Source organism: Triticum aestivum, chromosome 3A (assembly GCF_018294505.1).
Source record: "Triticum aestivum cultivar Chinese Spring chromosome 3A, IWGSC CS RefSeq v2.1, whole genome shotgun sequence".
NCBI lineage: Eukaryota > Viridiplantae > Streptophyta > Magnoliopsida > Poales > Poaceae > Triticum > Triticum aestivum.
The window spans coordinates 438,610,025-438,622,902 of NC_057800.1; the positions used below are offsets into that span (position 1 = coordinate 438,610,025).

Here is a 12,878-nt window from a genome sequence, read left to right on the forward strand (position 1 = left end):
GTGTTCGGCTCAACCGCCGTTGGGATCGCAGCCCCCGAGGTGGCGTCCAACAGCCCATCCTCGATCGGCGTGGTCGGCTCCGAACTAAGGGTCGGAGCCGATGCGGGTGCGGCCTCCAGGGCACTGTTCGGCGACAGAGCTAGATCATGCTCGTCGTGACAGAGCGGCGTGCTCGACAGTGGTTCGAATCCGTCGAAGATCAAGTCCCCGCGGATATCGTCCGTATAGTTTAAACTTTCGAATCTGACCTGACGGCCAGGGGCGTAGCTTTCGATCTGCTCTAGATGGCCAAGTGAATCGGCCCGCAGTTCAAAGCCGCCAAAGACGAAGATCTGTCCGGGGAGGAAGGTCTCACCCTGGACTGCATCGCCATTGATGATCGTAGGAGCCATCGGGCCTGACAGCGACGGCACAGAGGAACTCTCAATGAAAGCACAAATGTCGGTGTCAAAACCGGCGGATCTCGGGTAGGGGGTCCCGAACTGTGCGTCTAGGCCGGATGGTAACATGAGGCAGGGGACACGAAGTTTTACCCAGGTTCGGGCCCTCTTGATGGAGGTAAAACCCTACGTCCTGCTTGATTAATATTGATGATATGGGTAGTACAAGAGTTGATCTACCACGAGATCAGAGAAGCTAAACCCTAGAAGCTAGCCCATGGTATGATTGTTGATGTGTATGTTGTCCTACGGACTAAAACCCTCCGGTTTATATAGACACCGGATAGGGTTAGGGTTACATAGAGTCGGTTACAATGGTAGGAGATCTGAACATCCGTATCGCCAAGCTTGCCTTCCACGCCAAGGAAAATCCCTTCCGGACACGGGACAGAGTCTTCAATCTTGTATCTTCATAGTCCAGGAGTCCGGCTTGAAAGTATAGTTCGGCTATCCGAACACCCCCTAATCCAGGACTCCCTCACACCTGAATTTGCCTCAATTTAGAGTACACTTCTCCTAGATCTTAGGTGAACAATCTTGAAGAATAGTGTTTGATTCTTGAAAAATCATATGAATTTACTTATGGTTTGAAGAAACATATGAATTTCTTTATGGTTTGAAGAAACATATGAATTTCTTAGATAATCATGGTTCTGATTTTTTACTCTCACCCCACAAACAAGACAACTAATCATGCTAACAGTTCATGTGATGATCCGTTAATCATCACATAGCAGAAATCAATGGTTCCTATTGTGCTTTGTATTTCTATTATGTCATTGTACTTCTTAGTTTGGCTGTGAAGACCTCAGCTATACTTCATTGTACTTCCTATCTGAGGATCCAAAGGTAGCTAAATCATGGGAATGTAAAATTGCATATTTATCTATATGGGCGTGGATTATTAATTTATTATACTTCATTGTGATTTAGAAAGTGTAATTTCACTGACATGCGGTTGTAATTAGTTAACCAAATAACCCCCATACGTGGTTAATCTGAAGGCAAATTACACAGTCCTCTCTTAATACTACCGTTGCATCGTATGAGATAAGTTACTCCAGTTGTACATAGGTATCCATCCTTTTCCTGCTCAAGTATCAAGTGGATCATATGTTGCCCTAACCTACATCATCTTTTCTTGCAGGTAGTTTCTTCGTTTAGCTGCATACTTATTTGGATCTCTCAGTTGTTAAGTGCAATCTTTTCTACTTATTCTCTATAGGCACAGTGTTACTGGTTTGTTTTCAATCTTAACATGCCATCTATCTGAATTTTGTATAGCTTGCATAGTGGCTAAGTTCATGAGCTAATTCTAATATTATCTATAGAGCTTCCATATTATCATTAGGATGATGAAGCCTGTCAAGTATTGTCCACTACTAATTGCATTAGCTTCGCCTCAAAACTTGGAAAGAGGAAGTAGAGTTATCAATAATGATCAGTTATAAAGTACCGTAGATATTGATGTTTCTAGAGCATCGTTTCCAATTGTATGTTATCTCATTGTGTTTATGAGCAGATACAACATCTCCTGTAACACTTATTCTTACACTTGCTGGTATGAATTGCCTAGCTATATTTATAGAATCTATGTCTTTATGTTTTGTACTATTTGATGCAAATCAGTTTTCCTCGGCAAACATTATGCCTAGCTTTTGGTACAAATTTTGCCCTTATGATCTGTAGTGAAATTGCGGTTATCCCGAGCAACAGCTATAGTTCGCTTTTGGTACATATTTAATCTGTATGCCCTATACTAAAATCAGTTATCTTGGGCAGAAACTATACCTTGCTGTTGATAGATCTTTGTAGTGTTTGTGATATATATTGAACACATTTATTCTAAGCGGTTATTCTAATTTCTTTTGGTTAAATGCTTTGTTATGTTGAGGGTTTAGACGCTGGGGTCACTGTGCTGAGCCAGGCAACGCGCGCCAAGGCACGCTTCCGATCTAGTAATTAATTAATAATTGAAGTCCACTTCACTTGCGATGCCCACGAACTTGGTTTTCTTGGGGGCAGACATTTGATACGATGACTGTAATATCTCTAGGGGTATAAACAAAGATTGTCGACATGATACAAAAATGAGCCAAATTAGTGGAATACAAAAGGTAATATGACAAAGAAAAGATCGATAATAATATTGAAAAATACCTTGTGCGAGAACATTTAAATTGGCATTTTTTGGGTTTGTTATGAGATATCACTGTTTCCGCATCATTATGTTGTAAAAAAACTCGTAAATTTTCGGCCCCTTTCAACAACGTCACTTCGGAACCCTTGTCGATGGATTCTTTTTGTGCATCTCCAAAATCCATATATATGTCTCCTATATTTGAGAAAAAAATATATAAAAAATACACACTTTGTATTATCATGTTTAACATACATACAAAGAATGATTAGCTACATGCACATCCTCTCGTGGTGTTTCAGTCCGGTTTGTCATCGTTACATCAGTGCGTATGTCGGAATCCGTCACTTTCTATCTCTCATGAAATATAAACGCTATTTTATACTGCATCATATAAACATATATAATGTATAATAATAATAAAAGTGAAACTAACACAACTGTTTTATTTTGTAAAAAAGAACAGCTTTTTCATATTATTAAAAAAGACGTTGCATTTCTCTCGTGGAAAGCAACCAACAATAATGTTCATATATAAATAAGTACTCATCTAAAATTTCCTAAATCATTTTAAATTATTTATATAGGCTATGGAAAATTGTTCAACAAAAGATAAAAACATGCAAGCAAACCAACATAAACCAAGTATATTCGGTTTCTTCTCCCAATATTTTTTGTGATACTCTCAATATATCTAAAAAGTATATAAAATATTTATTTGTATGAACCATGTTTAATATATATATACATTATTTATTTTTTTGAGGTATATATACTTTATTTATCTATCTATTTTCGTAGAGCAAACGTTGCCGATCCAAAGCCCAAATTAGCTATCCAGCACGGCCCAACCAGCACCCAATCTAAGCCTAAAAAATTAGGAATTCCAAAAAAAAAGTTTATTTCGTTCGGCACCGAACGAAACGCAACCTTATCTCCCCCAGTACTCTCTCCTCTCCTCTCCACTCACTCAACCTCTCTCGCCCCTCTCCCGGTCTCCCCTCCCCCGCCGCATCCGCTGCGCGTGACCACAAGCTCCTGCCGCAACCGCGCGACTCTGCCGGCCGACCACCGCATCCGTCGCATGCATCGGCGGTTGCCGCACAACGAAGGTCACGGCTGGTCCCGCGACGGCCTCGGTTGGAGGAGGACGATAGGTCCATAGCGACGGACGCTCAAGTAAGAGGAGCGGCCCAATGGCGGCGGCCTCGAGCACAGGGATAAGTGCAGGCTGGGGATGCAGGAGAGGTGCAGCGCGGGGTTTGGAGCTCCCATGAGCTGGGTGTGGCGCATCCGACGGCGACAGACACAGGGACGCGTTGATCCGGGTGTGGGTGCTCAATTCGGTCCCGTTCTGGCCGGATCCGTGGCGGTGCTCATCTCCGGCGAGGTGGCCTGTGACTCGCGGGACGACGGCGGCGCAAGACCACAGGAGGGGCTCATCTCATGGGACAGGGGCGCGAGGTCTTGTTGGCTTCGGTTGCCGGTGGCTTGATGAAGGGGTGGCCGGGGTCCGGCGCCATGGAGGCTCTTCGAGGACGAGGAAGCAGACAGCGACGACAACTTTGAGGCCGGCGGGGGCGCCGTCTCCGCGTTCGATGGTCAGGGTCCAACGCGGCCGCCGTTGGCTCCATCCCCTACAGGTAATTCCCTCTGATTTTTACCCCTTGAAATTGCCATGATTATCCCACGGAGAGGCACAACCTTTTTCTTTTTGAGATTCAGAGTAGTAAAGCTACTATGTTGAAACCACAAATTCAGAGATCATAAGCGGGTGAGGCAGTCCGGTACGTCAGCAATCCTCTCCTGGTCTTCCGAATTCCTGGCCAACGTTCCAATCCCATCAGCAAGGGCATTGCACAATCTCCCCACACTGCTGATACTATGATCCGAGAAGTTTGTCGGTGCTTGCTTGATGTCTCTTAGCAGTCCATAGCAGGGGGAGAGGGACTGCTTCCCTGTCATCAGTTCCTTAATCCGAATTTGGCAGTCAAGTTCCAAAATCACGGGGCTCCTGTAAATCCTCGAGAGTGCGTGCAACCAAATAAGGGTTGCTTTTTCTTCAGCCTCCTCAACACTACGGCTAGGTGACGTATTCTGACAGATAGAAATAACAACATGCCCTCTGCTGTCCCTTGCGACAGCACCTGAAGAATATTCACCCGTTTCCTCCAAGTACGAGGCTACATAATTTACTTTGATTGATCCCAAGGCCAGCCCTGTCCAATGCAAGTGTTGCGTGGTGGGGCAGCGTGGCTGCTGTCGTGGTCGCATCGGTAGGAATGCTCGTGGGCGAAGAGGGCGCGTTGGCGATTGCCGGAGAGAGGGGAGCGGTGCTGGGTCTTGAGAGAGACAAGAGACGTGGGCGGTGGAGGCGGTAGTGTGGGGATCGAGTTGAGCGAGCGAGAGAGGAGGGAGACACGCGAGTGCGTAGGCCTCTCTGGTGTAGCGATTTTTTGTTTCTGTGATTGCGGGGTGCGGATATCATGTTGTCTATTTCCTTTTTAACGAAGGCATTTGGGGGTGGGGGATTGTTTTTAGTTCGATGGAGGGGTTGGGTATCAGATGTTTGGATAAGTATTGATTCTGTCCAGATATGTCGGGAGAGAACAGATGCAGCAGTTTTTCTATATTAGTGAATGAAACCAGTTAAGCATTGGACAATGCATATCCTTGTTCTGAAACATTGCTACATGCATTTTTCACTCCTCTGAGATCACTTCCTCTGAAAACAAACAGAGTACTATAGGGACCCTGATAAGGTTGTTTTAGATTCAATTTAAATCACACCCTGAAAGCTGGCATGGCATTTGACTATATGGGCATTAATCTCTAGCAAAATACAATGCTCCAGTAATAGAAGGCTTTAACTCAAGATTAATGTAAACAAGAACGCAAGCCGAGTTCACCAAAACAACGACTAAAATAATACTCCCGCTGTCCCAAAATAAGTGTCTCAAGCTTAGTACAACTTTGTACTAAAGTTAGTACAAAGTTGAGACACTTATTTTGTGACGGAGGGAGTAGAAGACAATAAATCAGAACTTCCTATTGGGTTTTAGGCAATCAAGTTCAGGTGTAAACGACAACCACATGCATGCAGTAACTAAAGCAAGATCATCATGTGCCTATTCACTGTCAGTCTGAGGTGAGGAAAATGGAACAATGTAGGCATAACTGATAATGCCGTTTTTAAATTGATCACCTGGCCTTCTTTTTAGGCATAAAATAGATGGGCTTGTCAATGTGAAATGCACATATGTGAAATCTGGACATTTGCTCTGTCTTTTGTTGTTCTGATGCATGCAAATCTGTTCAGAAGCATATATATTATGCTTTGCTTTGCTGACATTCTATTTTGAATAACGGTTTGCTACAGTTATCATGCGGATAAGAGAACCAAAAACTACCACATTGATATCTGCTTCAGGAAAAATGGTAAGGCCAAGTTCATGTACATCTGATGCAGAATATGTTCTTTTGTAGTTTGATTATCTAATGATGTTGGAGCTGATACTGTACGCGCATATGAGTAGATATTCATGTTGTAGTCAGCTAAGTGTTGAAATTCAATGCAGATTCCCCATGGACACTAAGTGTTTGGGGTTCACTACATATTTTTCTTATTATCTACATGTCAGAATTAAATCTTTTTAATCAGTAGAAAGTCCCTCTATTCAGCCATTGAAAAGTTAAGCAAAGATTTGTCGAGATTGGATTGATACTATACTTCAATTAAAATTCCTTGGGTATTAGTTGATTCCATTCACCTTAATGGAAACCTGCAAAAATGTTTTGATTCAGTGGCCTTTGTTAACATTTTACAGGAAAGTGAATTTGATAGTTATACCAGGGAGTTATTGTCTTAGTGGTCTTATCCTCCTAATTACATACTGATGCAAAGTATACCGTTGCTGTGTTATCAGGTTTGCACTGGAGCAAAAAGTGAACAGCAATGTAAACTCGCAGCTAGAAAGGTATTGCCTAGCTTTATTTCCTTTCATACATATCAGAGGTGAAAGGTTCAGAAATTGTAAATGTTTTCTACTTTCATTATGCTCTTATATCCAGAAGCTTGGCTTTCCTGCAAAATTCAAACTTTGAACTGAAATAAAACTTTGCTTTTTGGGAACCATGTGATCAAGTTAGATGAGATACCACGTGATGAGGTTACATATAATGAAATACATGATAGTGTACTGATATGAACAGGGCTTTGCGTTTATTGATCAAGTGAAAATGAGATGAATAAGCATCAACCTTGATGAGTCATGATCTTATTAGCAGTTTAAGAAATAAAAGGGAAAAGGAAATTACTATATATATTGACCTTTTTAGAGCGAGTGAAAAAATAGTGCTGATAAAATATACAAACCATATGCCCACCTTTTAGTGCATGTTTGTCATGGTTTACTCAGGCATATGAAAATGAAGATGTGTGTTGCATGTGCAAACTTTATTTGGAAGTATCTTTTTTTGTGTGTGGCCGTGGATTCTAGATAAGCATCACACTGATTCAAAACATTCTTTCAGGTCAAATATTTGACGATGTTTTCTTCTCCCAACCTGGCAAGGTATTGTACTACCTACATGCATCACTAGAAGGTGTGATTTTGCTGTCGATGGTTCTACTTGGTACTGATTGACATACATACATTGTTGGAACGTGAAACATGTAGTCAAGGAACAATCTTTGCAACGAACAAAAGTGCATATATAGAGTGCACCCTTTCCATTCTGGTGCGTTAAATATAGGTTCTTAACAGATGTCTCTTTGTCATAATGTGGATATTTGAACATGCGATGGATGTATGATATATGTGTAAGCTGTGTTCAAATAATACCTCGCTGTCTGGGGATCAGCGCAGGCTCAGGGTTCCTGAAGGGGATCGTCGCCGGATCATGGACGTGACCTCAAAGGGTTCAGCGGCGGATCAGGGGATCGACGTGTGGCTCCAGAAGGGGATCTCCGCCTCCATCCTGAATGTGATCGGTGGTGGGTTCTAAACGGATCGGCGACGTCTCCTCAAGCGGATCTTGATGTGCGAGGGCGGCAACGAAGGGATGGAGAGCGGCCGCGAACGAGGGCAGTGAGTCGGGCGTAGTTAGGCGTGCGAGTGGAGGGCAGGAGAGTCGTGCGTGCAATTGGTTTAGGGTTTTTTTCGCTGGTTAATTTTTGTATGTTTTTTTCGTTGGTTAATTTTCATAGGTTCTTTTTCCTTCGCTTGTAGATGGGTGCGACAGGAGGTGCGGCCCTGTACTGCATGGGGGCATCGGGACGTGTTTTTTTTGGTTTGACGCGGCTAACAGTGAGGTGGGATGAGGGATGAAAAAAAACCATGATAGGTGGGACAAAAATTAACCGCGGAGACTACCAACTGAGACATTAGGAGTAGAGATCCCTACTAAAATGGATAAAATAAAGGACTGATACTACAGATGTAGGCATTCTTCATCTCTACTAAAATATATTCTTCATCATGTGGTTATTCACCTGTAATAAATCACCCCTGCATACCTACCTGCTTTTCTTCTGTCACAACTCACATTCATAAGCAGTCTTACTTCTTAGGCGAGCTCTGTCTTTTACTATTCTCTTTATCTGCATTTTTTCTTGACTCGGCACATTTACTTTTTTCGGTTATACCTTTGTACTACACTGAATCTAGGAAATATAAAGTAGATGAATGATGTGTTTATTCCTGTGTATACTATTTGACCTTCAATTATGTTTGCTTTCAGGAGTAAGAAGTCAGTTGGAGTGAGAAGTGAAACAAGTACCATGAGCTCAAGTGAATCATTCACCAAGCTGGTAAACGCATAAACTTCAAAAAAATCATCTCAATAAGGTATGCAAGTAATTTATTTTGGGTGTTTGAATTGCCACATTTTGGGTTTTGTTTTCTGTCCATTATATATTCTAGGGACAAACTTCATCTCATTTCTTAGACCAAATAATATTTAACTACAGGATCAGATTCGCGTAAAGTAATTTGCAATGTTTATTCGATTTTGTGCATGACAAGGGGCAAGTAGAATTTTTTCTGTATGCACTTAGCAAGATTAAAATAACAGGCACAAAGTGAATCAAGTGTGTTCAACACACAATTTAAAAGTGAAAGTAGATACACAGCTTACTGATCCACATAGAAGAGTGCCGAGTATTGAGATTTGATTTGCCGCATTGCAATGGTCCGCTATGGTCCTGCAGTAATATGTGTATGACAGCAAAAGGATCTTCAAATCAGTATGTACACTTAACTTATCCATTATAATTCGATATATTATATGAGATAACTTGAACATCTTTAGAAACTAGTGTGAAAAAAATATAGCAGCCAAATCGCATTACAATACTATTACGTGTGGATTTTCATATGCACGTTCCCAGACGCTACAAACTTGATCAGAGCCGAAAGCAAGGAAATGCACATCATAGTTGCAATGACGCTAGGAGAAGCCTCTCCACATCTGCATGTTGAGAGACTTGAGCTATTAATTTTGCAGGCACTCCACACAAGCACATGCATGTTAAGTGAGGGTATACGTTATCATTTTGGGTATGATCGAATGGAAATACCTGTTCATGTCATCCTCTGATTCACTGATCCAAATCATCCTGCAAAGCTCATGCATAATGGTTTAGGAAATAAGGTATAGATGCTCAAAGGACAAGATTGATAGCTAACAAATAGTTGATGCTTACAATTAGCCTGTGGTCTCCTCCTCCAACATGTGTTTCCTGTTTGAGCGTTGTGAAAGGTCAGGAGGTCCAGGCAGGTCAAGGCGATGGCAACCTTTGACTTTGGAAATGCAAACCCCCTCTCGGTGGCCCTCTCCACAACATCATCCAACATATTGACGTTTAGCTGACAGAAAGGAACTATACACATTTAGCTAGGAAATCTAGGAACAAGAAAATAGACCGGTCGGCATGTATGATTAAGGATAAAGAATGCACTAACTTTCAAACTGTTTTGATGCCTGACCACATATATTGTCAACATGGAAATTCTGGTTTCTGAAATCAGTTTCCTTGCTGAGTAGAACACCTATTATGAAATTTGTTTGTTCTAGAGCCGAGTGCAGACATCACTTTTGTTAACCGTGATGCTATAATACTCGGGAAAATTGTGTTATTAGGAAATTGGTCAAGGCATATAGCTCCATCTATGCTCCCATAGACATAAGATGATGAGACTATTATAAACAAATTCATCTTGTTTTCTGCAGTTCTGAAATCTGTAATGCAATGTTTCACTTGTTTGGTCCTCTCTTTTTCATACGATGTTCTTGGTTTGTGTCTTCGACAATGCATAGACAGTAAACTGCATGCATTACAACCTTAGATTAGTAAGTTGTAACTTTTGCAGCCAATAAAAATATAGGTAATTAACGCAATCAACCTTAGATTAGATGTTTTGTATGTGTCATCAATGCACGCACTCACTGGATTATTACTTATTTTGGCCTACAAACTGTTGTTTAAATGTTTATCATGCATCCATCTTCCATTATAATTCTGGCAATCCTTTGCTCCCTTCATTTTAACTAAACCTTTTCTTCAGATCTGTGAAAGCCATATAATTTGCATGCTCCAATTTTAATTTTAACTATAATGGAACAGGTTACTTTTCTGGTTTCATTTTAACTATCATGGAACAAGTTACTTTTCTGGTTTAGTGTATCTTTTTGCTTCTACCTTGAACTAAGCGCAATTGCTTTATTATAAACAATTGATCCAAAATGCATAGTGCATCTTATTGTTCGGCGAAAAACTTTCCTGGTCGACACTATAGCTAAACCATCTTTTCACAAAATCCTGCTATTCTCTCTGTACATTTGCTTCACTTATTTTGTTGTCTTAGTTTGATAATTCGGTTATGGTTGAAAAATGTAAAAAGATTAGTGTCCTGTTTATTGTGTTTCCGTGTGAACTTGTTCTGAACAGCACGTGCTGAACCTTATGGTTTGCAGTTTTGTCAGAGATATGTTTTGCTAGGCTGGAGGCTTGTGAGATCTTCAGATTATCCTAATTGCTTCTACATAGAAGGTGCAGCCGTCGCATGGTTCCAAATGTCTCATTGATCCAAAATGCATAGTGCATCTATTTGCTTTCCTGGTTGACACTATAGCTAAACCATTGCTTCACGAAATCATGCTATGCTCTCTGTACGTTTGCTTCACTTATTATGTTTGGTCAATTTGTTATTTCGGTTATGGTTGAAAAATGCAAAAAGATTAGCTGTTTTACTTATTCTGAACCTTACGTGCTGTTGTTTTACTTTGCAGTTTTGGTTGGCTGATAGCTTGCAAGATCTTCATATTCTACATAGAAGGTGCAGTGTGATGTGATGCATATGGAACTGGTATTACTTTGCAGTATGGAACTGGCGGTGGGTGTATGAAATGTGATGGCTGTAACATTATACCTAATTTCTTATCAGTTCATGATATGGCTGTTTGAAATGTGATACCTGGATGTGAGTGTCTCTGGCGCGGGATCCTGGACGCCTCCGGCGGCGGCTGGTGAAAGGGATAGACGGATCCTGGACATCTTCGGCGACGGGTCCTGAAAGGGATCGGCGCCGGATCCTGGAAGCGTTCGGCTGAGGGTCCTCAACTGGACATGCACCGGATCAGTGGAGGCCGGATCAGTGGAGACCAGCGGCGGATCAGTGCCAGGGCGGCGGCGAAGGGATGGAGCGGCGGCGGTGAAGGGATGAAGAGCGGCGGCGGGCGAATGAGGGCACAGACTCGGTCGTCTGTTTCTCGCTCGAGGGCACGAGACCTCGCTCGTACGTGCGGGGGATTGGTTTGTGATTTATTTTCGCTGGTTAATTTTCGCCGGGTTTTTCTCGCTGGTTAATTTTCGCCGGTTTGTTCGTGTCAGATGGGTGTGAAGGGAGGTTAGGCGCGTGGGGGCGGATGTGGGACTCGGCCCTGAGGGTTTTTCTTGGTTCATCGCGGCTGAGCGGGAGGTGGGAGCAGGTACCAAAAAAACCGGGTGAGGTGGGACGAAAGTTAAACCCGGAATGCGACCTACCAACTGAGATATTAGGAGTAGAGATTGCGCTGTCCTTTCCAATTACTTCTGTTGTCTTACTCTTATCATTAAACCCCCACTACACCTAAATTCTCGGGCTTGTGATGATTGAACTCTTTTTAAGGGGTGGTGCACACTACACAGACTGATTCCTTCTATAGCATTTTTGTTAGACAAATTCTTTATAAAGCAAATGGTCTACACACTTTTTTTGTGGTTGAGAAAATGGTGTACACAATTTTTTTGAGAGTTTGGTATACACACTAATACATCGCTCTCCGTGGGATGGGCCCGGCTCCTCGCTTGCTCAATTACTTCATGGGCCAGCGCCCAGCCTGCCCTGTCCCTTCCTTTCCAATTCGGGAGCTCTTCGCCCACTGCGCCAAGATGCCCCTGTAGCGCTTGCTAGATAGCTCGTGGGCCACGGCCCAGCCTGTGCCCTCGCTCGGCCGCCTTCCCGGGCGTGCCTATGCCTCTATTTAAAAAAAAAGCTAGAAGCGAGAGCAACTAATAAGTGTACCCCTTGCAGGAGCCTCGCAATGGTCACTTTTGGTGGTAAGAGCATGTCATTTGGCGTGCTCTCAGCCACCGTCACGTGTCGCGTGTTGGGCTCTCCATCGGAATGGTTTTTTCTTTGTTTTCATATGCATTTTTGGGGTTTAGATGATTTTTTCCGTGTTCTTTCGTATTTTGGTTTTTCCTAGATTTTGAAGAAAAAAATTGATTCTTTTTTGCTTGAAATAAACGTGTTTTCTTTTGCTTCCACGAGCGGCATAGTTGTGTTTCTTTGAAAAGAAAAGACACATGTATTTTTTTGCTTCCACGGGAGGCACAGAGTTGCTTCGTGTGAAGATACAGATTTGCATCCGCAAGAGGCTGAAAGCGCAACCAATCCCCGGATGGTTTTGGTAATTCATAACAATATATATCTCATTGAACTAATATCCATTCAAGATAAATATTTCAGGATGTTCAATGTTTGGCATGGTATGGAATAGAGATGTAGACCCCTGAAAATGATAAGGACAAAGATTGGCAAAAGCTCAAGGCTTTACATTTGAAATTACCTCATCATGGCCGGCTCGACTAGCCTCAGCATTATCCTGAGAAGAAGGGGCGTCAGCCAATTGAATAAAAAGAAGGCTAAGCGAGTCAAGTTCTGCCTCCGGCTCATTTTCACCGACTAGCTCATCTGCATTGACCGGCTCATTCTCTTGAGGAACTAGGGCAGGGGTAGACTTGCGAGGTTTCT

At 42.4% G+C, this 12,878-nt stretch overlaps 1 long non-coding RNA gene across 10 annotated transcripts; it reads left to right on the forward strand.

Annotated features, from left to right (window-relative positions):
- The first annotated feature begins 3,506 nt into the window (after nt 1-3,506).
- LOC123061549 (uncharacterized) lies at nt 3,507-12,602 on the forward strand. Of its 10 annotated transcripts, none has more exons than XR_006429117.1 (7): nt 3,511-4,223; nt 5,960-6,018; nt 6,507-6,557; nt 7,114-7,154; nt 8,323-8,429; nt 10,558-10,752; nt 10,873-11,731. It is a non-coding gene; the product is annotated as an uncharacterized lncRNA (long non-coding RNA). The 10 variants fall into 10 exon arrangements; XR_006429116.1 differs by having other exon boundaries at nt 3,513-4,223; nt 10,558-10,633; XR_006429115.1 differs by having other exon boundaries at nt 3,507-4,223; nt 8,323-11,395; nt 11,474-12,602.
- Nucleotides 12,603-12,878: the final 276 nt, after the last annotated feature.